The sequence below is a fragment of the Leucopleurus acutus genome, assembly GCF_964270905.1.
Source record: "Leucopleurus acutus genome assembly, chromosome: 1".
Lineage (NCBI taxonomy): Eukaryota > Metazoa > Chordata > Mammalia > Artiodactyla > Delphinidae > Leucopleurus > Leucopleurus acutus.
This window is the reverse complement of record NC_139142.1, coordinates 172152564-172179802: the sequence shown is the minus strand read 5'-3', so window position 1 is coordinate 172179802 and position 27239 is coordinate 172152564.

Below are 27239 nucleotides of genomic sequence, written 5' to 3'. Positions count from 1 at the left end.
ACCTCTCCTCACGATCCACACGGTCTGGCTGGTGCACACCTTTCCACGCACCGCGAGAAACCCCTCAAGACGTCCGCTGATTCCCCTGAAGCTCTTTGGGCTGTGACCTGCTGCCTCTACTGAATTCTGATCTTTTAGACACTGTCCTCCTTGCAAACATGCCTTCCTCTCTTCTCTCTGCACACATGCACACACACACGCACACACATGCCAGGCCCACGCCCCTCTGTAGGTGTGGCAGCTTTCCTGAAGGTTTCAGAGCACTGCACGGGGCATGAGGGACTCAAGCTGTCCCCCGTGATGTGTCTCATTCCCACACTGCTCAGTCCTCCGCCCGAGCAGAATGAATATCATCAACCTGCAGCAGCCCCCTGGGACCCCCAGCCCACGTGGTACAGCTCGTGTCCGTGTTTATAACGTACGCCTCTAATGAGAGAACAGAGGCGGCTGCTGGAAAACAGAAACAAGCTTCTGACGGCTGGGGGGCTGGAGGGACAGAACTGGGGACCCAGTGCTCTCAGGCAGACCATTCCCCCACCCCCGCATCTGCCCAGTTCTGAAGTTATCCAGCGCAGAAAGCCCTCTTAAGAGTTACGCCAACCATCTCCAAACAGAGAGCAGACTTCTCCAAGAACTGTAATGCTTTTCTCAAAAATAATCAGATCTCCCCACTAGTCAAAGAGAACAAGGATACTGGGGGACGGAGGAGGGGAAATGGCCACTAAGGCAAAGAAAGAAACGTAAGTACCAGAAGAGCTCGCAACACAGAGCACCGGGGTCGGGGCAAACGTGAGCGGCCCCTCTGATGAGTGGGGTCACTAGGCAAAGTCCTGTCTCAGGCTTCTGTTCTACACAAACCAACCCTGGGCTATTCTGAAAATCGAATGGATCCACATACACAAATGCCCCCTGAACCCAGGACAGCTCTACATGTGGAAATAACCATGCTATCGTCTCTCTCCCCAGGGTACAGGGACCCAGATTCCCACGTCCCCATCTGGAGAACTGTGCTCCCCACCACCTCATTCGGCTGTGCGACTCATTATACTAATTATTGTTTAAATTCGCGGGTGTTCCTTAAAAAGCTGCTTTATTTATAAATAAGTTGCCCGAAAGCCAATCTTGGAGTAGAAGCATTAGTCAGCGTCGAAAGCCTCCACTTCAAACATCAGCAATTTAGAGGAAAAACCCATAAACGGACTAGAGTATAATCCCAATACTGAATAATAAATCCATCATTAGCTCCCAGCGATATTTACAACTGAGCTTTCCTAACCTCTGGAGGTGCATTTTTTGAGGCTAAAGCAGCGCTGATTTTAAGACATTTTATGATGACACGGAGCCATCCGGAGCCATCCCAGACCTTGGGAGGTCTGGTCCCACGGTGGCTGTGCAGCCGAGCCGTTCCATCCTTGGTGATGAGTCCAGGCTACCAGGCCCCTTGCTGCCCACCATGGAAGTAGAACCGGTCAGAAGAAGCAGAGAAGCCTGCGGAGCCCGGGCTAGGGGCAACCAGCTCACCTTCTCACCCCTGGAGGCTGAGTGGCAGCTCCAGGGACCTGGGGCTGGTGGCAGGAAAGATGGGAGGATGACCACCCCCGATGGCTCTGGGGAGAAGGCACCGCCCCTCAAGAACAGCTGGATTCTCTCTGCTCCCTGCACACACACACCTGGCCACGCCCACAAGGACGGATGGGCAGTCACATCCCCAGCGGGGCGAGCACACCTCAGTGCCTATTCATCACTCCCCGGGGAGCTGCCACACATTTCAGCAGATGTTTCCCACTAATGGCCCCACGTGGATCATTCCAGAAGAGCAGCAGGCAGAACGTTCACCTCCCAAAAGGTGCCAGTGCACTGAGGCAGGGAAAAGAAGATTTGGTGCCCAAGACATTCTCCCATTATTCACGAAAGGCAGGGGAATGCTACACAGACGATAGCAAAAAGAGCGCGGTGAAGGGAGAGAACAACTGGCTGACCCTGACATCCTTTTAAAGCTCAGTCAGTCAGTAGGTCTCTGTTGTACTTTCTCCTACGGCTGCTGCAAAAACTTACCGTAAATTCAGTGACTTAAAACAACATAAATTTACCATCTTACACGTGTCTCACTGGGTCAAAGATGAGATGTTGACTAGGCTGGTTCCTTCTGGAGGGTCTAGGGGAGAATCTGTTTCCTTGTCTTTTCCAGCTTCTAGAAGCCACCCCATTGCGTGGCTTGTGGTCCCTTCCTCCATCTGCAAAGTGCATCCCTCCAACCTCTGCTTCCAAAGGCACATCATCATACCACCTCCTCTGACTCTTCCTGCCTCCCTCTTACAAGGACCCCATGATTACATCAGGCCTGGATGACACCGGGATAATCCATGGTATCTCCCCATCTCAATCCCCTTAACTCAGTCATATCTGCAAAGTCCCTTTTGCCGTGTAAAGAAACAGACTGACAGGCTCCAAGGACCACGGTGTGGACATCTTCGGGGAACCATTCAACTCTATCTACATTAGAATCCTATCTGTAACAAAACCAAGATCTTAATTAAGTGGATTAAAAAAAAAGCAAAACTCATGAGGCAGAAACACACGCACGGAGAGTGAAGCTATATCTCCCCATGCACGTAACAGTAATAAGCTTGTTATCCATCTACTACAACAAGTCACACCAAGTGTGGACACAAAGAGCCACACAGACTTGTTCGGTGAAGACTTCTTACACACTGGAGACCCAGAGTCCTTCCCTTCATTGTGACTCTTATGTTAAATTTAACATGCTCTGTAAATAAAGTACCAACCTTCTGAGCTAACGCTCTTTCTCCGTCAGTCTTCCTGGGGAAAGCAAAACAACAAAAAAACAATGAGTGTAGGTCATTACTTTAAGATTTCTGGCCACACACTGAAAACGTCACTTCTCCCTCTTTTTGCAGTGTGAAAGTTTCACATCGAGCCCCCATATCCTTCATGCCAACAAAACAATCCTGACAACATCACCCAGCATGGATACTTCGGGAAAGCTCCAAGGATCCATGCGACTACAAACTTTAACAACCGTCAGCGGCCAGGATTACCCCGAGACACTCTGAGGTATTACTTATATTGCTTCCTGCTTTAAACTTCTGATTACTGAGATAAATATTCATGCTCTACTAGTCTCCTTACTGCAGGCCCTCTCCACTCCAAACAAAACTTCACTTTTCCTCAAGTTCCAATAATCACAGGATGGTGAGGTTACCAGGTACCCTGTGGATCCATACGTTTTTCCTGCACGGCTTTGGTGCTCCCCAAGATGGCCCTAAGACAGGGCTCCATTCTCCAGGGCAAAGTCTGAGTGAAGGAGGAAGCCCACCATTTGCCTGGAGAGGCGGGGAGGGTCCTCCACCCCAGCCCAGGGGCCTTACACCCCAACCTTCCTGCCAGCCTCCCTTCAGGCCGCTCTTCCAGGCTCCACGAAACTCCAAAACCTACTGGAGGCAAGCAACATGGCAGGGCTACAATGCCTAGATCTTTCTCCACGCACCATCCCCCCTGCAGGAGGGGGCTCCCGGCAACCCCCTCTCATGTTCCTCTCTAGCATCTCTTTTTCACAACTTAAGTGTGAAGCAGAGGCTCCTTCCTGCCCCTTCCCTGCACAGATCTACACACTTTAAAGCCCTTCCATTCACTCCTCAAACAGGAAGCTCTACGTGACGTTACAAAACGCACAGGTCCTGCCCGCCAAGAGCTTACACCCTAGGGGACATCACATCCAAGGAACAGATGTGTGACCTGTCCTATGAGGGGTGGTACACGGGGAACCCCTAGCCCCAGGAAGCCCTCCTGGGGAGGCGTTAACGTTGCTGACGCAAGTCTGTGAGCCCAATGCACAGTGAGGCCAAATAAATCAAAACGTTAGAGTTGGAGCCGAGAAAGGTTTACTGCAGGGCCAAGCAAGAAGAAAGGGTAGCTTGTGCTCAAAAACCCCGAACTCCCTGAGGGTTTTCCAGGAGAAGCTTTTATAGGCAAAATTTGGGGTGAGGGCCGCAGGGTGTGTGACTTTCTTCTGATTGGTTGGTAGCGAGGTAACAGGGCAGTGCTCCAGGCATCTTGTGCTCAGCCTGAAGCTACCATCTGCCATCTGGGTGGGGGCCTTGGGTCCTGCAGAAGAACTCAAAGATCCATTGTTATGTATATTCCTCGAGGAGGACCGAGGACCCTGCTCCAAGGCTGCACTATTGTTTCTTGACTGCTCCTCCCTTATCTCTGCCTCTCCTCCCTTCCCTGATTCGAAACTGGTGGAAGCTGCCCTTGGGAACTCAGGGAAGGTCAAGGAGGTTGAATGAAGCCTATTCCTTACAAACAAGAAGTGGAGAACATGGAAAGGCTTCGCACCAGGAAGGGCGCCACGGGGTCCTGTTTCTGTAAGTAGACACCACGTGCAGAGGAGAAGGAAGAGTTAGGACATCGGGACCTGGAGTCGTCCCAGGGAGAAGGCACAGTAAGTATGGCTGATGGTTTGGAGGTAAACTCAAGGACCAGAAAACAAAGTTCTGGGGGACTGAAGCCTAGAGCGTGGAGGGTGACGGGGTGGGTGAGACCAGGAGCCAGGCTTGTGCTCCCCAAGACAAAAGGTTTTCCCTGGATCCCGAGAGCAGTGGCAGCCGGTACCAACACCCGGTCAGACACACTCCTCGGACAGACCGGTCAGCGGCGCAGTGGAGAGGGACTGGAGGCAGCAGGATTTGAGGGTTAGTCGGGAGGCTGTCCTGGGGTCCAGGGGAGCTCCTGCAGAGGGAGCCGGCTGCAGGCTGCGACGTCCCATCGTGAGGGCCACTACAGCCCCCAAGCAGGCAAGTGAGGCCAGCAGAAGGGGGCCGACGGATCCATAAAGAGCCCTGCCAAGCGGGGCCTTCGGGTCTGGAGTAGAAAGCGAGAGACGGATGGAGCGAGGCGTGCAGCCACGCCCAGGGAGGGGGTGAAGGAGGCAGGGCAGCAGATGAGCGCCCCCGGAAGAGCCCCTGACTCACGATGGCGGGGGCCTCACACGTGTGACCGGCGACCAGCTTCCCTCCACCCAGGATGCAGTGGGCTGTTTGCAGCCCTGAACACTCACCTCCCAGCTGTGGCCCCGAAAGTCCCCCTCTGAGCCCCAGTTTCCTAATCCATCAGACGAGATCAACAGTGCCACCCAAAAAGGGCTCATCTGGAGGGTTTGCAGGACCAGCGCTCCCTGGAAGACACTGGGACCACCCAGGAGACGGAGGGGCGCCTGAACCGGAACCAAGACCAGGGGCAGGAGATAAGGCTCTCGTGTTACAGCCTCCAAGAGCTCACCTGGCGATGCTGCCAGCAGTCAGGGAGGCCCGTCTCCTTTGAACTGAAACATCCCAAAACTCGAGGAGCTGCATGAGGGAGCAGGGAATTTTTACGTTCTTGATTCCATTAGCTTTGCCCTGTAATTCTGGGTGGGTCACAGTATTTACATTTGAGAGCTAAGAACACCACAGAGATGCTCCAGCACCAGCCCCATGTGATGGGCCCGTGTTGCTCCCTGTGCTCTGGACCGGTCCATCAGCATTCCTGCGCTACAGGTGAGCCCACCGAGGCCCAGCGCAGCCACCTGACGTGCCCCGGGGCCACCCAGCCAGCCATGTTGGCCAGGATCCCAACACGGCCACCCATACCGCCCACCACTCACGGGCGTTTCCTGAAAAACCTGACTGCAAGCAAAAGGCTATCCCCCAAGTCAATGTTGGGGGACTCACTCCACGAGGCTGAGACTCCACAGCAGGTCCCACGGGCTGAGCACAGCGGAGGCCCTGACGCAGACCCCACCCTCCCTGGGAGACGTGGACCCTGCGTAGGTGCCTCCAGGCAGCTCTGCCTTCCTTGGGCTGCACGTGAAGCCTCCTCCCACCCCCCCGCCTCCTGTCTGACACCCTTTCCCCAGCTTCCTCGCAGGCTGCTCCCCCAACAAAATCCATACATATCTAATCCTGCCTGAGTTTGCTTCTCAGAGGACCTGACCTAACACAGCTCCTTACAGAAAAGAAAATGGAATAAGAATCACAGAAAAAAAGAAAACACAACTCCATACACCCTTTGGAAACCTCAGAACCAAAGACACAAGTATATTTATGGGTAAGTTTACAATAAAAGGTCTAAGGTAGAAAATATGAGAAATGACGCAGTCGGCCATGTGTTGCAGGAAGGGGAGAAGGTTAGAGTGACTGGAAACGTCACACTCCCAGGACCAGGCTGGACGTTCACCCTCGTGATCCGGTTTCCTAAATGTCTTCTTTTAATGTTTTTATTGTCAAAATAACCCACATACAGGGCTTCCCTGGTGGCGCAGACGTTAGGAATCCACCTGCCAATGCAGGGGACACAAGTTTGAGCCCTGGTCCGGGAAGATCCCACATGCTGTGGAGCGTCTAAGCCCATGAGCCACAACTACTAAAGCCCACGCACCTAGAGCCCGTGCTCCGCAACAAGAGAAGCCACTGCAGTGAGAAGCCTGTGCACAGCAACAGAGAGTAGCCCCCGCTCGCCACAACCAGAGAAAAGCCCACACAGCAACGAAGACCCAACAAGCCAAAAATAAATTAATTAATTAATTTTTTAAAAAAACAAAACACACATACATAACTGAATCGCTGTGCTGTACACCTGAAACTTACACAACATTGTAGATTAACTGTATTTCAATTAAAAAAACAACCCACATACAAAACAACAGCAACAGAGTAAGGCAAATATTTAGCCTAATAAATGACTATTAAATACCCTGGAACCTCAACCAGATAAGGAGACAGACCGTGCCGGCCGCCCCAGAGGCATCCCCTGCGCCGCTCTGAGACAAAGCCCCTGCCATGTGCCCCATGACCACCCCCAATTCTGGGGGTATCACCATCTCACTTTTCCTTAACCATTCCCCACCGAGTGCCCAGCCCTACACATCTCCTTCAATCCACTGAAGACACAGAATCATTTGTCGGAGAGCACTTCCCTTGGCTGGGATTTTGATGACTGTCCCCACAGCCTAGCAGAATACTGTCCCCTGTCCTCTGTGTACCAGCAAATTGGTGGTGAGATCTGGAGGCTGAATGTGTTTCAGATTAGAATTTGGAGGCAAACAACTTCCAGGGCAATGTGGCGTCCTTCCTCCTCCAGAGGCCGTGAGGTCCGGATGCCTCCCTCTCTGCAATGTCAGCTGGCATCAGCACAACCCAGGGTGTCTGTTCATGCATCCACGTGCTGGACCCCTTCTATACACAGAAACCCCATCACCACTAGGCTGCCCACTGGTGCCGCGTGCATAGGGAAGCAAGATAAATGATTCGGTATTTCCCGTTATTTACCAAAGTTAAAAATAATCATTCTCCTAAGGTGACCAATTAGGCTTTTTTGTTTCATTTTGTCTTCCTTGGTATCATTCAGAACTCATGGATTTACTGGAGAAAACTCTAATTAGAAAAGATCCATGCACCCCAATGTTCATAGCAACACTATTTACAATAGCCAAGACATGGAAACCACCTAAATGTCCCTCCACAGATGAATGGATAAAGAAGATGTGGTACATATATACAGTGGAATATTACTCAGCCATAAAAAAGAATGAAATAATGCCATTTGCAGCAACATGGATGGACCTAGAGATTATCATACTAAGTGAAGTAAGTCAGAAACAGAAAGACAAATACCATATGATATCACTTATATGTGGAATCTAAAAAAATGATACAAATGAACTTATTTACAAAACAGAAACAGACTCAGACATAGAAAACAAATTTATGGCTACCAAAGGGGAAAAGCAGGGTAGAGGGATAAATTAGGACTTTGGGATTAGCAGATACACACTACTATTTATAAAATAGATAAACAACAAGGACCTATTGTATAACACAGGAAACTATATTCAATATATTGTAATAAACCATAATGGAAAAGAATCTGAAAAAGAATATATATATTCTTATGTGTGTGTGTGTGTATATATATATATATATATATAAAACTGAATCACTTTGCTGTACACCTGAAACTAACACAACATTGTAAATCAACTATACTCCAATTTAAAAAAAAAAGAAAGAACTCATGGATTTAAGCATATTAGATGCATTTCAATACACTGCAGTTTTTCCTCTTACTGATGTTCAAATTGTCCCATCTTTGGCCTCTTCAAGTCCCAGGTCCTTTTAATACCATTCTAGTGGGTCTGATGGTTCCTCTCCTCTCTGCTCTGACAAAATGTTCCAGGTACAACTTGTACAGTTCCTATTCTCAACACAGAATCTGCTGTTTGTCCAAGGAGTCCTAGTTTCTTTTAGTAGAAAACTGTATTTCAAGACCACCATCAGGGGCCTGGCTATCTTCTTGCTGTTGGTGAGGCCACCATTTCCAGGCCTCTCTGGGGAACACAGTGGGTTCAAGAGTTCACATTGACCTTGTCATTCAAGGTCATTCAAGTTCAGGATTACAAGGGTTTCCTTTTCCTCACTATTTTTCCTCTGTATCTCCTTTCTCCTCCCCACTGAAAACTGGTCCTCAGAGTCCTCAAACTGGAAGATCACATGATTATGCATTTGCTTCATCTCACATGACACACAAAACCTGCTCAGAATAGCGGTGCTAAAAGTACCACTAAAACGATTCCAGAAAACCACCCAAAATGTTTACCTACATTCTGTCAAAGTCTCTCCTCACTTTTTAGGGCTGTAAATACAGGGATGGAGCACGGAGCCATTTACACCACACTTAGTCCCCTCAGTTCATCTTAATTCCACACATAACTACGTGTTTTACGTTTCCCCCACTCTTTTTTTAAAATATTTATTTATTTACTTTGGCTGCTCCAAGTCTTAGTTGGGGCACGTGGACTCTTAGTTGCGGCATGCACGTGGGATCTAGTTCCCAGACCAGGGATCGAACCCGTGCCCCCTGCATTGGGAGCACGGAGTCTTACCCACTGGACCACCAAGGAAGTCCCTCCCCCACTCTTTATGTCACTCTCTCCCATCCTTCACTTGTTTGAAGCTCATTTTCGAGGACAGTGGTTTCCAAACTGCACCCCGCAGCACCCCAGGACCCTGGCTGCGCCTGCAGGGCATCACAAGAGAGCCCAGATTTCCTAGGGAGATGCAGCAGAGCTCAGCCTCTGCCCACACTCATGCACCACTGCCTTGAGCTGACTCATGGCTTCAGCATTAGATCACACTGCATCCGCTCCAAGACATCTCGTGAAGCCAGTGGATGCTGCCATACAAAGCAAGTACCTACCACCTTACACCCATTCACCCATTAGCATGGCTGCCACAAAGAAACAAAGCAAATAATAATAATAATGACCCTCAGAAAATAACACGTGTTGTTGAGGATATGGAGAAATTGGAACATTTCTGCACTGTCGGTGGGAATGTAAAATGGTGCGGCCACTATGGAGAACAGTATGGAGGTTCCTCAAAAAAATAAACACAGAACTACCATCTGATCCAGAAATTCCACTTGTGAGTATACACCTAAAAGAACTGAAAGCGGGGACTCAACGAGACATCTGCATTCCCACGTTTATAGCAGCACAATTCACAATAGCCAGAAGGTGGAAACAACCCAAGTGTCCATCAACAGATGAATAAATAAAGAAGATGTGGTCTATACATACAAGGAAATATTATTCAGTCTTAAAAAGGAAGGACAGGGCTTCCCTGGTGGCGCAGTGGTTGACAGTCCGTCTGCCAACACAGGGGACACGGGTTCGTGCCCTGGTCCGGGAAGATCCCACATGCCGTGGAGCGGCTGGGCCCGTGAGCCATGGCCGCTGAGCCTGCGCGTCTGGAGCCTGTGCTCCGCAACGGGAGAGGCCACAACAGTGAGAGGCCCGCGTACCACCAAAAAAATAATAATAAGAAGAAGGACATTCTGACAGAAGTGCCCCTGGAGAGGACAATGCAGAAGTAACATCTGCTGGCCCCTGAGAGTGCCATCCAGCCCCTTGAGGAGTAAGACCACCCTTTACCCAGATGCTCTGGCCCTCGTGGCCCAACCCTGGCCACCAGAGGCAAGAGATGGTGTTAGGGAACCACTGACCAAAACCACCTGCCTTGGCCAGGAACAATGATAAGCGCTTGCCTGAGTTGTCTCACAGCTCGACGTCCCAATAAGGAACATGGTGCTGCCACCGAAAACTAACCGGGGGAATTCAGGAGGGGCTGAAAGGAGGGACGAGATGCCAGCCCATAATATGCCCTGACAACCTCCCAGAGTCCTTTGCACTGGAATCCATCTTGGCTGAGAGATGCACCCACCACCGGGAAGGACCCTGAGTCACCAAATATGGGCCAGGCAAGATGACTGGCCAGAGACAACCCAGAAACTAACCGCATCACCATAAAACCCGAGATTTCAAGCCACGTGGCAGAGCAGTCCTCCTGGGTTCCCTTACCCTACTGCTCTCCGCCCGGGCGCCCCTTCCCAATAAAGTCTCCTGCTTTGTCAGCACATGTGTCTCCTCGGACAATTCATTAATTTATTTATTTATGGCTGCATTAGGTCTTCGTTCCTGTGCCCGGGCTTTCTCTAGCTGTGGCCAGTGGCATCTGCTTTTTGTTGCAGTGAGCGGGCTTCTCACTGCAGCGGCTCCTCTTGCTGTGGAGCACGGGCTCTAGGCACGTGGGCTTCAGTAGCTGTGGTGCATGGGCTCAGCTGCTCCACGGCATGTGGGATCTTCCCGGACCAGGGCTTGAACCTGTGTCCCCTGCATTGGCAGGCGGATTCTTAACCACTGTGCCACCAGGGAAGTCCCAACAATTCACTTCTGAGTGTTTGACAAGACCCCACTCTCGGGCCCTGGAAGGGGTCCCCCTTCCTACAGCAATGGGAAAAGAGCACACACACAGCCCTCCCTCCACTGCCCACTCCCAAGATGGGTGAGGCTCCAGCCAGACAGGAGAAGCTCCAGAGGGTCCACGATGGCTCACCTGTATTCCTGAAATGAGACTCTTCCTGGGATTGAAAGTCACCAGAGAACATGTTATTGACTTAGAACAACAGAAAGTTCCAGGGCCTCTCTGAAGGGGCATTTGGGCCAGGAAAGAAGTAGCCCCTGGAGCAGGTTCAGAGGGACAGTGGGGGCAAAGTTAAAGCTATGCCTCACTCGTTTCTTGGCAGTCCAGGTGACTAGATGTAGTGGGGACAGCGGCCTCCAGCTCTGAAGTCTCTGGGGGACACCAGCGTCAGCTCCACAGGGGGTCGGAGCCAGGACACGCCCTCCTCCTATAGGCTGGACCTGGTGTCCTCCAGCAGCAAGACTCCGCACACAAGTGCCATGCACACGTGCACTCTGTTCTCTGTCACCCCAAACCCCGTTCAAAACCACAGAAAATGCTGCCATGTCCGTCCTCTGGGTAGGATGCACGGCTCTGACACCGGCCCCTAGGTTGGCGTTAGCACTACTAGCCCAGCACCAGCCCAGACCGAATTCACCAGCTTCTGAGGGTGAAAACAGCCCTGACACTTGGCCTGCATCTGGAAACACCCCCAGCAGCAGGAGGGGTCACAAGGACATACCCCTGACAGCACACTGCTGGTAGAGCAGGGGGCTGGGCCCTCTGAGAGGTGGGAGGACAGGATCTTTGCGCCTCCATGGCAAATCGGCCACTTTCTCCCTTCTCCTGACTTCTTGTTCTATAGATGTAAGTGGGCCAATACTACCCTGTAAGTAAACCACTGCTATAAAATGCTTCCATTTGAGCAAAGAAGCAACATCATCTTTAGCGAGTGGGCAGCAGAGCCAGGCTGCCTCATTCAAGAGCTCTGGTCTTTAGGAATACATATTTTTCCCCTTCCCCTGATGCAATTGGGAAAATAATATTTTTTACACTTGCAATTAAGAGCAGAACAGATGGCAATGGTGTAAAAATCTGTTCATGAGACTCGATGCTGGCGGAGGGATCGCTGACAAGACATGGAGGACGGGGGCGATTCTGTTTTTCTTGACGCGCGGAAGGCCCGCTATTGCGATCCCCAAAACAAAGTACTGCAGGCATAGGGAAAGGGGTGGGATGGAAGGTTCATCCACAGTAAGAGGGCAAAAGAGCTAGTAATTTAGAAGTGACAGCAGGAGAGCCCAGCTGCCTGGTGTGGCCACGGCCCCAGCACCACCACCAGCACCATCATCATCTTGCATTTCCCGTGGCAGCTGTGGGCCACTTCCTCCATTCACTGCGGACTTCCGGAGCCTCCCGGATACAGGCTCCCTCATCTGTGCTTCAAATTCACCAAAACCACAACGCACAAGAGAAATCCTACAAACTAGCCGTCACCGTGACCAAGTGGCTTGGCCTCTGTATTTATCACTTTTAGTTTATTCATTCAGAACCTGCTGAAAGGGAACAGGACCCTGTGGGGCTCCTGGGCACAAAAGCCTTTCTCTGTCTCCCATTTCCTGATTACAGGAAATAGGCTTCATTCAGCCCCCATGACCTTCCCTGAGTTCCAATGGGCAGGTTCAAACAGTTGCTAATCAGGGAAGGGAGGGGATCCAGAGACAAGGGAGGAACAGTCAAGAAACAATAGTGCAGCCTTGGGGCAGGGTCCTGGGTCCTCAGGGGATACACATAATAACATGCCTTTGAGTTCTGCAGAAACTAAGGCCCCCACCCAGGTGGAGGATGGAATGATGATGTTGGCCGTCATGACTTCAATCAACTAAAGCTTGGACTCTGTTGATTGAAGTTCTATGCTGAATTCTGCTCTTCTCAAGCCCCCTCATGAATATGCATGCACCCTTAAGCTTAAAACTTCCCCAATTTTGCTGCTGGGGAGACGCTGCTTTGGGAAAGATCCCTGGTGTTCTCCTTACTTGCTGCAACTAATAAATCCTTCTTTCTCCGGATCTCCGCTTAGTTGTGTCTCTTGGCTCGACACCCACCAAGAGGCGAACCCAGTTTTCAGGTAACACATGCCCTCCCCCACACCTTCCCACCACACCAACAGGGTTCCTGTCTGATAACAGTGGATTCCAGCTGAAGGAGCTCCAAGACCAGACCCTCTCTGAGGAGCAGGACTGAGGGAAGCCCAGTGTCCAGAGGAGGGGCCAAACCAAGGCCACTGGAGGAGTCTGAAGCCTCTGGAACCTACAGCTTCAGCAGACACGACACACAGCCCAGCTCCTAATGGGATTTACACAAATTCCCACAAGAAGGCATGTTACCTCGGTTCCTATTTCACAATACAACATATCTGACTTTCAACAACAAATTAGAAAGCACATCAAAGGCAAAAAAAATAAACAATTTTTTTAAAACCCATATTCTAAAGAGATAATAAAGCAAGCATCCTAACTGGACTCAGATATGACACAGACTTTGGAATTATCAGACTGGGAATTTAAAGGAACTATGATTCATATGCTAAGGGCTCTAATGGGAAAAGTAGACAGCATACAAGAACAGAAGGGTAATATGAGCAGAGCGATGGAAAGTCTAAGAAAGAATCCAAAAGAAATGCTAGAAATTTTTTAAAAACTGGTAATAGAAAGGAAGAATGCCTTTGATGGGCTCATCAGTAGACTCAACACGGCTGAGGGGAAAATCAGGGAGCTGGAAGATAGGCCAATAGAAACTTCCCAAACTGAAATGCAAAATAAAAAAGAAGGCCAGTGTGGGGGTGAAAGCAGAGATAGAACAGAGCATCCAAGGACCATGGGACAATATTGAAAGATACAGCATACGTATAACTGAAGACCCAAAGGAAACAAAAGAGATAATGAGGAAGAAAACATATTTGAGCTAATAATGGCCAACATTTATTCTAAAATTAACAACAGACACCATCAAACCACAGATCCAGGAATCTCAAGGAACACCAAGCAGAATAAATACTTTAAAAAACAACAACATGGGATTAGCAGATGCAAACTATTATATATAGGATGGATAAACAACAAGGTCCTACTGTATAGCACGAGGAACTATACTCAATATCCTGTGATAAACCATAATGGAAAAGAATATGAAAAAGAATGTATACATATGTTTAGCTGAATCACCTTGCTGTACAGTAGAAATTAACACAACGCTGTAAATCCTATACTGCAATAACAAAAAACAACAACAAAAACTACACCTAGGCATATCATACTCAAACTGTAGCAAACTGAAGACAAAGAGAAAATCAAGAAATAAGCTAGAGGCAGGTGGGGAAACATTTTATCTATAAAGGAACAAAGATAAGAATTACATCAGACTTCTTGTGAGAAACTATGCAATCAAGAAGGGAACAGGTGAAAATCTTCAAAGCTTTAAAAGAAAAAGAAAAAAAACTCCACTAACCTGTACTTCTATATCCAGCAAAACTAGCTATCAAAAGTGAAGGAGAAATAAATACTTTCTCAGACAAACAAATAACTGAAGGAATCTGTCACCAGCAGACATACCCTGAAAGAAATATTAAAAGGTTCTTCTTCAAATGGAAGGAAAACTATATATATTGGAAACCTGAATCTATACGAAGAAAGAGTGTGTGCGGAGGAATAAATGAAGGTAAAATAAAATCTTATACTTTTCTTACTCTTATTTGATCTAAAAGATGACTGTTTATTTAAAACTCTAATAGTAACAATGTATTGTGATGATTCTAGCTTATGGGTAAGGGAAATGAATGACAGCAGTGTCCCAATGAACGGGAAGGAGGAACTGGGAATAGTCTGTTTTAAGGTACTTGCACTAAATCTGAAGAAGTATTGTGTTATTTGAAGATGGATTTTAGATTACTTAAAAATGTATATTGTAAACTCTGAGTCAAACAATAAAAAATTTTCAAAGAATTAAAAATGATAAACTAAGAGAAATATAGTTGATTCCTATAAAATGGTCAATGAAAACCAGAGAAGTGAGAAAAGAAGTGGCAAGAACAGAAGACAGTGAATGAAAAGTTTGCTATCCACTTATATGTGGAATCTAAAACATGGTACAAATGAACTTATTTACAAAACAGAAATAGAGTCACAGATGCAGAAAACAAACTTATGGTTACCAAGGGGGAAGTGGGGGGAGGGATAAATTGGGAGATTGGAATTGACACACTACTAAATACAACTAATAAGGAGCTACTGTATAGCACAGGGAACCCTACTCCATACTCTGTAATGACCTACATGGGAATAGAATCTAAAAAAGAGTGGATATATGTATATGTATAACTGATTCACTTTGCTGTACAGCAGAAACTAACACAACATTGTAAATCAACTATACTCCAATAAAAATTAATTTAAAAAAAGAAAAGTTTGACATCAATCTAAATACATCAATAATCACTTAAATTGTAACTGGTCTAAATGCACCAATTAAAAGACAGAGTTTGTCAGAGTGGATAAAAACACAAGACCCAACCACATGCTGTCTACAAGAAACCCATTTAAAATATAAAGACACCTTTAGGTTGAAAGTAAAGGTATGGAGGATATACCGTGCTAATTCCAAAAGGAAACTGTAGTACCAACAGATGAACCTATTTGCAGGGCAGGAATAGAGACGCAGACATAGAGAATGGACATGTGGACACAGTGGGGGAAGGGGAGGGTGGGATGAACTGGGAGATTAGGTTTGACATAAATACACTACCATGTATAAAATAGGTAGCTAGTGGGAACCTGAAGCACAGGGAGCTCAGCTCGGTGCTCTGTGATTACCTAGATGGGTGGGATGAGGGGGAAGGAGGTCCAAGAGGGAGGGGATATATGTATGCATATAGCTGATTCACTTCATTGTACAGCAGAAACTAACATAACATTGTAAAGCAATTATACTCCAATAAAAAATAAACAAACAATAATCTCATTTCAAAATTAAAAAAAAAAGGGGGCTTCCCTGGTGGCGTAGTGGTTGAGAGTCCGCCTGCCGATGCAGAAGACGCGGGTTCGTGCCCCGGTCTGGGAAGATCCCACATGCCGCGGAGCGGCTGGGCCCGAGAGCCATGGCCGCTGAGCCTGCACGTCCGGAGCCTGTGCTCCGCAATGGGAAAGGCCACAGCAGTCAGAGGCCCGCCTACGGCAAAAAAAAAAAAAAAAAAAGGAAAAAAAGAAAACTGGGGTACCAATACTCATTTCAGACAAAGCACACTTTAGAATAAGGAAAACTGTCAGGGATAAAGAGGGGGCATTACCTCATGATACGTAATTCAATTCTCCAACAGGAGATCGCAATCGTAAATGGCTATGCACCTAACAGAGCATCAAAATATATGAGGCAAAACTGATAGAACTGCAAAGAGAGAAGGACAAATCCACTATTATAATTGACAACGTTAACATCCCCTGTCAGTAACTGATAGAACAAGCAGGCAGAAAATCAGCAAGGGTGGTTCACCTGGACAGCACTATCCATCACCTGGGTCTCACTGACATGCATGCAATATTCCATCCAACAATGGCAAAGTACACATTCTTCTCAAGCTTGCATGGAACAGTTACCAAGTGCCTTAGTCCGTATGGGTTGCTATAACGAAATATTAATACTACAGTACCATACAAACAACAAAAATTTATTTCTCACAGTTCGGGAGGCTGGAAGTCCGAGATCAGGGGCCAGCCTGGTCAGATGAGGGCCCCTTTCTGGATCTCAGACTTCCTGTTGTGTCCTCACATGGCAGAAGGGGTGAGGAGCTCTGCAGGGTCCCTTTCATAATGGCACTAATCCCATTCATGAGCATGCCACCCTCATGACCTAGTCACCCTCCAAAGGCCCCACCTCCTAATACCATCACCTTGGGAGTCACGATTTCAACATATACATTTGGGGCAGGGTTTGGCGGGGACACAAACATTCAGACCATAGCACCAAGACAGAACACATTTTGGGCCATAAAGCACACATGAACAAGTTTTTTAAAAGTTGAAATCACTCAAAGTACATTCTCAGAGCAGAATGGAATTAAACTAAAAATCAATAAAGGAAAATGGGTGAAATCCCCAAATATCTGGAAATTAAACAACATAATTCTAAACAACACATGGGTCAACGAGGAACTATCAAAAGAAAAGTTTTTTTAACTAAATGAAAACAAAAATACCACTTGTCAGAATTTCTACAATGTATTTAACAAAAGCAGTGCTTAGAAATATATAGCATTAAATGTATACATTAGAAAAGAAGAAAGATATCCAATCAATAACCTAAGCGTGTACCTTGGGAAATAAAATGAAGAGAAACTGAAGCCTAAAACAAGCAGAAGAAATATAATAAAAATTAGAGCATAAATCAATTAAATTGAAAACGAAGAGGAAATACAGAAAATCAATGAACCCAAAATCTGTTTTGCTGACCAGGCTAGCCAAGAAAAAGAAGACACAAACTACCAACACCAAAAGAGAGAGAGGAGTCATCAACACCCATAGAAAAAGATAATAATAGCCCATTAAAAGGATAATAATAAAGGAGTACTACAAAGAATTCCATGCCCCCAAATTTGATAATTTGGATAAAACAGACCAACTCCTTAAAAGACATGTACTACCAAAACTCACTCACACAAGGAGAAATAGACAAACAGAATAACTATATGTATCTTAAAAATTGAATCAATAATTAATAACTTTCCCAAAAGAAATCACCAGGCCCAGATGGTTTCTCTGCTGAATTGCACCAAACATTTAAGGAAGAAATGATACCGATTCTCTATAATCTATTTCAGAAATTAGAAGAGGAAGGAACACTTCCTAACACATTCTATGAGGCCAGCATTCCCCTAATATCACAATCTGGCCTAACAGCACCCTAGCAGGAAGCGGGCAACGGCGCCACTCAGATTGGAGCATCCCCAGCGGCAGAAGGGGACAAGGTGGGTCTGAAAGGAGAGAAGAAGGGTGACAGGAAACCACGTCTGCTCTGCGTGGCTTGTCCTCTGGGGACGCCCCAAACTCGTCTTTCTCCTCATCAATTTGTCAAAACAGAAAACGGTGAAACACGTGAGTGTAGCTGCATTGGAGCTTCTGCTGGAGAAAGATGAGGGGGGCGGGCCCAGTTGTCCCCCAGCCCCCGGGCAGCCTGTGAGTGCAGATGCTCAGATGACCAGGCACGCAGGGCGGACAGCGTGGTGACCCCGCAGGTCCTACTCACCGGGAAGCTGCAGGCGCCTGGGGACCCTGGGCCATCCGCAGATCGGTCCTGGCCCGGCCGTCAGCTCCCCCGACGAGATGCAGACGAGATGCAGCGACGCTCAGATGCTCCAGAGACTGAAATGAAAGAGGACACATGCTGGCGTCAGCGGGCTGAGCACACAGGCTGCTCCTGGACGAGCAGAAGGAAGTTCTCCGATGCAGTGCCGGATCACAGGCTCCATAAAGCTCCCTGCGCCTGACGTCAAAGCAGCTCAGGACTCTGTGATCAGAGCTCCCGGGGTCCACAGAGCCACCCAACAGTTTGAAAATCAAAGAGTGGCAAGGTGATCATGAGTCTCCCCAAGTTTTCAGGGGAGCCCTCCCTCTACTCCCAAAGGCCAGCGGGCACTCAGGACGCAGCCACTGGCCCCGGTCTCCTGGGGATCCATTTCTCTAACCCTTTTGGAGGAAGATGCAGGAAACCCCGTGGCCTTAAGACTACAGGTTCCTTTTGCTCTGACAGGAAAGGAAGCATATTCTTCAAGGTTCTGTCCCCAACTTGTTTTCCCAAAAAAACCAAAATGCTACACAAGATAGAGCTTGGTGATGTCTGGGTTATCTTAAAATTGAGTGCATTGCACACGGCGCAGTGGGGGTAGGAATTTTACAAAATGCACTAAACAAAGTCTTGTCAAAGAAAGGGTGAGTGTGTGCATGTGCGGGTGTGCAGCACAAGCCACCCCATGTGCAAGGGCCACCGTCTGCTCCCTGACATGTGGGGGAGCCACCTGCATCTCTGCCTACAGCTGGGCCACAGAGAGACCTTGGCTCAGACCTAGCTCTGCCCTTACAGCCTGTGAAGTCTCCAGAACCTCCTGGGGCTCCGTTTCCTCATCTCGGAGGATGCCAGGGGCGCTGAGATGTGGGGATCAGGCCCCACTCCAGCACCAGCAGCCTGGTCTCCCTGCCTGTCCAGTGAGGGCACAGGCCCGCATTAACTTACAAGAGTCTTTGAGCTCTGACATGCAGGGCTCCTGCCATGCTTCCTGTCCACAGAGCAGGCTACCCAGCTGGGGGCCTTCTAAGTCCAATCACGGACCCCCTCCACCCTCCATGCAGATGACACCCGGCCCAAATCACACCGTGCCTGCCCCCACCTACAGCCAGGGACTCTAGTGGGGTCTGGAAGCACGGTGCTGCACCACGCGGTGATCAGCTCAGGACCATGAGCTCCCGGGTCTGTGTTCTGCTGATCCCTGCAGCCCCACCCCCATCACACCCCCAAGACCCAATGCTGTCGGGGTCTCACACCTTCCAGGCCAGTGTTTCAGCCATTCCCTTTTCACGCCTCTAGAATCTTACTGACAAACTACTATTCATCCTTCAAAACCCAACTGGGAGAGGCGTCCCTGAACTCCAGCTGTAACCACAATCTTCTCAGCCTGTCTTGTCTCTGCAGTTTTCACAATCATTCCCAGCCACATCTCCTTGCTCCCTCTAGGCTCCCGGCCTGCCAAAGGCACAGCTTTCCAGAGACTTCACATGCCACTGCAGCCAGCAAGCCGAGGACATGGGCCTCAATCCCAGCCTTAAGGAAAGGGGAGGATAAATGCAAAAAGCAGCAAAGATGGGGAAGCGACTCCGAGAGACGAGGATGGAGCATCAGGTTGGGGTCAAAGGCACCAGCTACAGTGGACGGGAAGCAATGGAGCACGCCACTGAGAGCGCTGAGATCACACTGAGTGCCTGCCAGCCCCTGAAGCTGCACGCTCCCCATGCTGCAAAACCGCCTTGAACCCACCCACCCCGTCACCTGCCACGGGCTGCAGGCTGCCACGCGCAACGTGTCCCTGAGGCTAAAAATGCAGCCAGCTTCTCAGCCACGCTCCTGCTCCACAGGCCAGCCACAGTGGGTAGGGGTGGCTGCCTGGGAACCAGGACGTCTTCCGTCAATGGTCCACCCACCCTCCGTTCAACAGCCACCAGTGGGGCCACCCCAGTGCATGTCAGGCTCAGGCCCTCGGCTCCATCTGCTGTGACGTCCGGCAGGACTCAGGTGACACAGTGCCTCCCTCCCTGTGCCCAGCCACTCACATGGTGTGCCCTGAAAAAGGGTTTGCAGCAGCTCATAAATCCCCACGGTTGTGTATCAATATTGGCTCATCAGTGGTAACTAATGTACCATACTAACACAAGATGTTAATAACAGGGGAAATTAGGGGGTATGGGGGTTACAGGCCATATGGGAACTTTCTGCTCAACTTTTCTGTAAACCTAAAACTGCTGAAATAATTATGCTTCCAAATTTTAAAAAATATGGTGGTTCGACAGATGGATAAAGAAGATGTGGCACATATATACAATGGAATATTACTCAGCCATAAAAGGAAATGAAATTGAGTTATTTGTACTGAGGTGGATGGACCTAGAGTCTGTCATACAGAGTGAAATAAGTCAGAAAGAGAAAAACAAATACTGTACGCTAACATGTATATATGGAATCTATAAAAAAAATGGTTCTAATGAACCTAGGGGTAGGACAGGAATAAAGACACAGACACACAGAATGGACTTGAGGACACAGGGAGGGGGAAGGATAAGCTGGGACAAAGTGAGAGAGGGGCATGGACATATATACACTACCAAATGTAAAATAGATGGCTAGTGGGAAGCAGCCGCATAGCACAGGGAGATCAGCTCTGTGCTTTGGGACCACCTAGAGAGGTGGGATAAGGAGGGTGGGAGGGAGACGCAAGAGGGAGGGGATATGAGGATATACGTATGCATATAGCTGATTCACTTTGTTATACAGCAGAAACTAACATAACACTGTAAAGCAATTATACTCCAATAAAGATGTTTAAAAAAAAAAAGAATCATAACAACATTCCTCTACTAGAAGGGCTTAAAAAAACAAAACAAAACAAACAAACAAAAAACATTGACAAAACCAAATCCTGATGAGGAAATGCGACAGCTATAACTCATACCTTGCTGATGAGGGTGCAAAATGATGCAGCCACTTTGGGAAACATGTTGGCAGCTTCCTACAAAGTTGTACAAACACTTATCGTAAGACCCAGCCATCCCATTTCTCATATTTACCTAAGTGAGACGAAAACTTACGGTCACATAAAACCTGTACATGTGTGTTTATAGCAGCTTTATTCATAATAGTAAAAAACTTGGTGCTGAATTTGACCAATGCTTTATCTGCATTTATTGTGAAGATCAGTTTTTTTTCACCTTTATTCTACTAACATGGTAAATTGCGTTGACTGATTTTCAAATGTTGAATAAACCTTGCCTTTCTGGGATAAACCACACCCCCCCAAAAAATATGGTGGTTGATATTAAGAAGGCTGAATGTTAAGAATGGGTATAATTGAGGAGCTAATGGGTAAACTGATAGATGGAACTAAGGGATTCTCCCAGAATGCAGTTCAAACGGACCTTGGGCAGCACCCCTGGAGGACAGGTTTTTCCTGACTTTAATGAGAATCACTGGGCTCCGAGAGCATCCATCCCCAACCCCACCACACACACAGTATTCCTCTCTCCAAACTGTGGGGCATTAGTAGATTCTCAGGCTTTTGGTTGTTCATCTCATCTTTCCTCAGGACTGCTTTGCGGGGTGAGGGGGACAGCACAGAAAACCTTAGGAACTATGTCAACCTTTGCCTAGATCCTCTGCCTCTCCCTGGCTGTGGCATTTCACAGTTCATGGCCTGAGGGAGAACCACTCTCTATTTAGCTATTGGTGGTGAATAACTTCTTTGGTTTTCTCCTTTTAAAAAAAATTAATTTCTTTAGAAGAAGTCCCAGTGACACCTTTCAGAAAAGCAATTCCGCCTTCTCTATCAAAAATTTAAACACGCATATCCTTTTACCCAGCAACTGCATTTCCAGGAGTCACATGTATATGAAATGATGTGAGTATAGGGATTTTCACTGCAGCAATCTTTTTAAAAACTGGAAGCAACCTAAGTGCCCATCAATAGGACAATGGTTAAATAAATTAGGGCAGAGTCCACAGGCTGGAATACTCTGAGACTCTTTTTAAAGAGGTAGGCCAATATGTACTGACAGAGAGAAATCTTACAAGCCTGGGATTGAGTGAAAACGGCAAGTTAGCTGAAGTATGTGCATGTGTGCATGTCTGTGAGTGTGTGTCTGTGTGTGTGTAGATCCCAGTTACAGACACGGCAAGCCAGCTAGACAATGTATACACATGTGCAAGTCCATGTATGAATGCAAAGGCAAACAGAACAGACCGGAAGAGCTCCCACCAATGCCCGCCAGTGCTTCCTCTGTGGACGGCATGCAGATGAGAGAGGAGGCCAAGGGGGCATCACTTTGACTCTATTAAATACGTGCGTACCAGTTGGGTCTTTTACCAAAATGCGTTTCTTATTCAGCAGTATTAAGATGAAACCCATAGTCTGTGCCTTTGAGGGTGTCACATTCTAGCTGGGAGGTGTCAGCACTGAGAAAACCCACAGTGGGGAACGGCAGTCAGGAAGGAGGGGGCGTGTGTGGAGAGTGCAGGGGCCCGAGGCTCCTCGGGAAGGAAGGTCACCCCTGGCAGAGGGGATCAGAACACGCACAGCATAGGGCGGCTGGGGAAACGGAAACACGCAGGCAGGCGGGGACCAGACACAAGGAGGTGATGGGGGCCAGGACCTGGGCCCAGGGCTGCACTGGACCAGGGGAGGGGAGGCGGTGCTGTGTTGATCTGGGGGAAACTGAGAATTTAGTTTCACTCACTGAGGGGTTCACATGTGTGTATGTGTGTGTGGTGTGTGCATGATGCATGGTGTGTGTATGCATATGTGTGTGTGTGTGTGTGTGTGCATGATGTATGTGTATGGTATGGGTATGTTTGTGTGTGTGTGTGGTGCATGGTGTGGTATGTGATACATGTAAGTGTGATGCATGTATGTATATGATGTATGTGTACGATGTGTGTATGAGGTGTGTATGTGTGTATGGGGTGTGTGTATGGGGTGTGTGTGTGTGGTGTGTGTGTATGGCGAGTGTGTGTATGGGGTGTCTGTGTGTGGGGGTGTATGGTATGTGTGTGTGCATGGGGGTGTGTGTGTGTGTATGGGGTGTGTGTGTGTGGTGTGTGTGTGTATGGGGTGTATGGTGTGTGTGTGTGTATGGGGTGTCTGTGTGTGGGGGGGTGTATGGTGTGTGTGTGTGTATGTGTGTATGTATGGCAAGTGTGTGTATGGGGTGTCTGTGGGGGGGGTATGGGGGGTGTGTGTGTGTGTGTGTGTGTGTGTGTGTATGGGGTGTGTGTGTGTGGTGGGTGTGTGTATGGGGTGTATGGTGTGTGTGTGTGTATGGGGTGTCTGTGTGTGGGGGGGTGTATGGTGTGTGTGTGTGTATGTGTGTGTGTATGGCAAGTGTGTGTATGGGGTGTCTGTGGGGGGGGTATGGGGTGTGTGTGTGTGTGTGTGTGTGTGTGTGTGTGTGTATGGGGTGTGTGTGTGTGTGTGTGGCGAGTATGTGCGTGCGCACACACACGCCCCGGGGAGGACGGGGCCGGCTGCTGAGGACGAACAGCAGGAGCAGCAGGCAGAAGCCACACTCAGGCCCAGGAGCGCCTGGACGAAGAGGGTGAGACGCACATCCTCCCCTGGAGCAGCACCCACAGAGGGTGGTCAGGGTCAGGGCGGGACGCGTTCCCTGACCCCTCTCTGGGGGCAGTGGGGTCACTCCAGCGGGGGGTTGTGCTGAGGGGTGCAGGGAGCACAGGGGGCATAGGCCCCGTGAGTGCCCACCCAGGAAGAGAAGCAGCTGGTGACAACAGCCCCCTCCTGAAATCTGGGGGACATCAAATCCCAGGAGCCGGCCAGGGGCATCCTCAGAAGAATGATGGGCCTCCAAAAGGAGACCCTACCGCGAAATGGCCCAAGCCCCAACCCCGCTTAAATATTCCACTGCAATGTCAACCCCTTCGGATGAATGGATAAAGAAGATGTGGCACATATATACAATGGAATATTACTCAGCCATAAAAAGAAACGAAATTGAGTTATTTGTAGTGAGGTGGATGGACTTAGAGTCTGTCATACAGAGTGAAGTCAGAAAGAGAAAAACAAACGCCATATGCTAACACATATATATGGAATCTAAGAAAAAAAAAGGTCATGAAGAACCTAGGGGTAAGACTGGAATAAAGACACAGACCTACTAGAACATGGACTTGAGGACACGGGGAGGGGGAAGGGTGAGCTGGGACAAAGTGAGAGAGTGGCATGGACATATATACACTACCAAACGTAAAATAGATAGGTAGTGGGAAGCAGCCGCATAGCACAGGGAGATCAGCTCGGTGCTTTGTGACCACCTAGAGGGGTGGGATGGGGAGGGTGGGAGGGAGGGAGACGCAAGAGGGAAGGGATACGGGAACATATGTATAACTGATTCACTTTGTTATAAAGCAGAAACTAACACACCATTGTAAAGCAATTATACTCCAATAAAGACGTTAAAAAAAAAACCAAAAAACCCTTCACAGACAAAAAATCAAGCAGACAGCATTTTCATACCTTCCTTTTTTGTGGAATCTAAAATATGGCACAAACGAACTTATTTATGAAACAGAAACAGACCCACAGACATAGAAAACAAACTTATGGGAATTCCCTGGTGGCGCAGTGGTTAAGAATCCGCCTGCCAATGCAGGGGACACGGGTTCGAGCCCTGGTCCAGGAAGATCCCACATGCCGCGGAGCAACTAAGCCCGTGCGCCGCAACTACTGAAGCCCGTGCGCTCTGGAGCCCACAGAGCCCATGGGCCTAGAGTCCGTGCTCCGCAACAAGAGAAGCCACCACAATGAGAAGCCCGTGCACCACAACGAAGAGTAGCCCCCACTCCCAGCAACTAGAGAAAGACCCAATGCAGCCAAAAATTAATTAATTAATTTTTTAAAAAAGAAGTAGCAATATCTGTATGCTATTTTTTTAAAAAAGAAAACAACCTTATGGTTACCAACGGGGAAAGTGGGGGAGGTATACATTAGGAGTTTGGGATTAAAAGATACAAACTATTATATATAAAATAGATAAACAACAAGGTCCTACTGTATAGCACAGGGAACTATATTCAATATCCTGTAATAAACCATAATGGAAAAGGATCTGAAAAAGAATATGTACATGTATGTATAACTGAATCACTTTGCTGTACACCAAAAACTAACACAACATTGTAAATCAACTACACTTCAATAAAAAATTAAATTAAAAAACCAAACTAATTAATGAATGAAAATAAAGCCTGCTTCCTTTCAGAAGTCGCTTGAGGGAATTTAGATTCTCCTATAAACCATGCTTGGGAGTGAGCAGCTTTCCCAGGATCTGAAACCACGTAACAGCGGGTGTGAGCGCCCCCCTGCCACCTCCCACCCTCTTTCCACCCTAACCTGCCAGACAGTGCTGCCAAAAGTGCTGGATGAAAACCACTTTCCAGCCCCTTCTCAGGAAGCCCTCTTGCATCACGAAAGGACATCTGCGGAATGGCATTAAAGCCTCAGAACATGCTGCAAGAAGCTAAGGGATTTTATGCTACAACCAGGAGAAATTTTTTTAAATATTGATAACAGCTAAAATTCTGCAAACTGAAGCCCCACGAGGTGGGGGCTGATGTCTCCTCGGCTGCAGTAAGTCCATCACCTGACCCAGCACCCTGCACACACGGGGCCCATCACCCTGCCACCCTGCCCGCCCCTCAGCGTCCCCCACAAATGGCAGGGATGTTGTCTTGGGAGGTGTGGACCCATGGGCTTTAAACTCGGCCACTGGGCAGGTAGGCCGAGCCCGCCACGTCTGTCTGGAAGTTCTTGCCTTCTGTCCTTGCCTGTAACACAGCAAACCACGGTGCGAGGCATCCGATTTACACGGGACAAAACTCAGTGGTCCCTGCCCTGGACAGTGCGGATGTGCTCAGTACCAGAACATGATCTCCCCAGGGCATGGCAGCCCATGGCCAGGCCACCACGCAGCACGGTGCACAGTAGGTGTTCCACAAGCACTTGCTGAATGATGAGTGAATGGATACACTGATGGATGTTATGTCTCTGAAATCTTACAAAACCCTTAATGCACATTTTATTATTTTTTTTTAATATTTATTTATTTACTTATTTATTTATTTTGGCTGCACCGGGTCTTAGTTGAGTCACATGGGATCTTCGTTGAGACATGCGGGATCTTTCAGTTGCAGCATAAGGGCTTCTTAGTTGCGGCATGCAGACTTCTTAGTTGCAGCGTGCACATGGGATCTAGTTCCCAGACCAGGGATCGAACCCGGGCCCCTTGCATTGGGAGCGCAGAGTCTTACCCACTGGACCACCAGGGATGTCCCTAATGCACATTTTAGAAGTAAATACACACACAAGATACTCAAGGTACCTTCAAGCAAAAGGCCCAGGGAGCAAAGGATAAAAATCAGGTGACACTGGGGCCAGGGGCTCATCCTCTCACAACCCTGCAGCCTGGTGGGACTGTCCCATAACTGTATGAGGATGCCCCGGTGAAACGAGGCCATCCCCACAGTCCCCAGGGAAATCTGCAGAATAAAGAGAATCAGCCTCCAGAGGGTGCCAGGCTGGATGGAGCACCCCACCCACCAGCCACCCAGGCTCCTCACCCACGCCCGCCCAAGTTAGGAGCCAGCAGCTGGAACCCAGGCTTTTTATGCATCTTCACTTCCGTGATGCTGTGATGCTGGGCCAGGTAGGGCAGGATGTGGGTTCTGAATGAAGCCGGAAGCCTGATCCGCTCCCTCCCAGGTTCCAAATCCCCCTGCCCCTGAGCACAGCTTTTCCATTTCAGATTTCAAAGCGCAAAGGACAGATCTTTGAATAATCCGTGCTTCCTAATCCATCGGATATTCTCAGAAATAGCAAGTCTCTTCTCTGGACCTTCCTTGAAATAGCCTGGCCCTTACATATGACAAAATGATGCAAAGTGGCATCTCCGTGACCCAAATACGAACACTGGAAATACTTCCAGGTCTTCCAAATAGCAATAAAAAATATTTAAGACAATTTAATGCCAAGGCCATTTAACAGAATTCGAGACAGCTCAGGCAAATACACTATTAGAGGGAACAGATAACCAATGAAAAATTCAAACAGATACTACTATATAA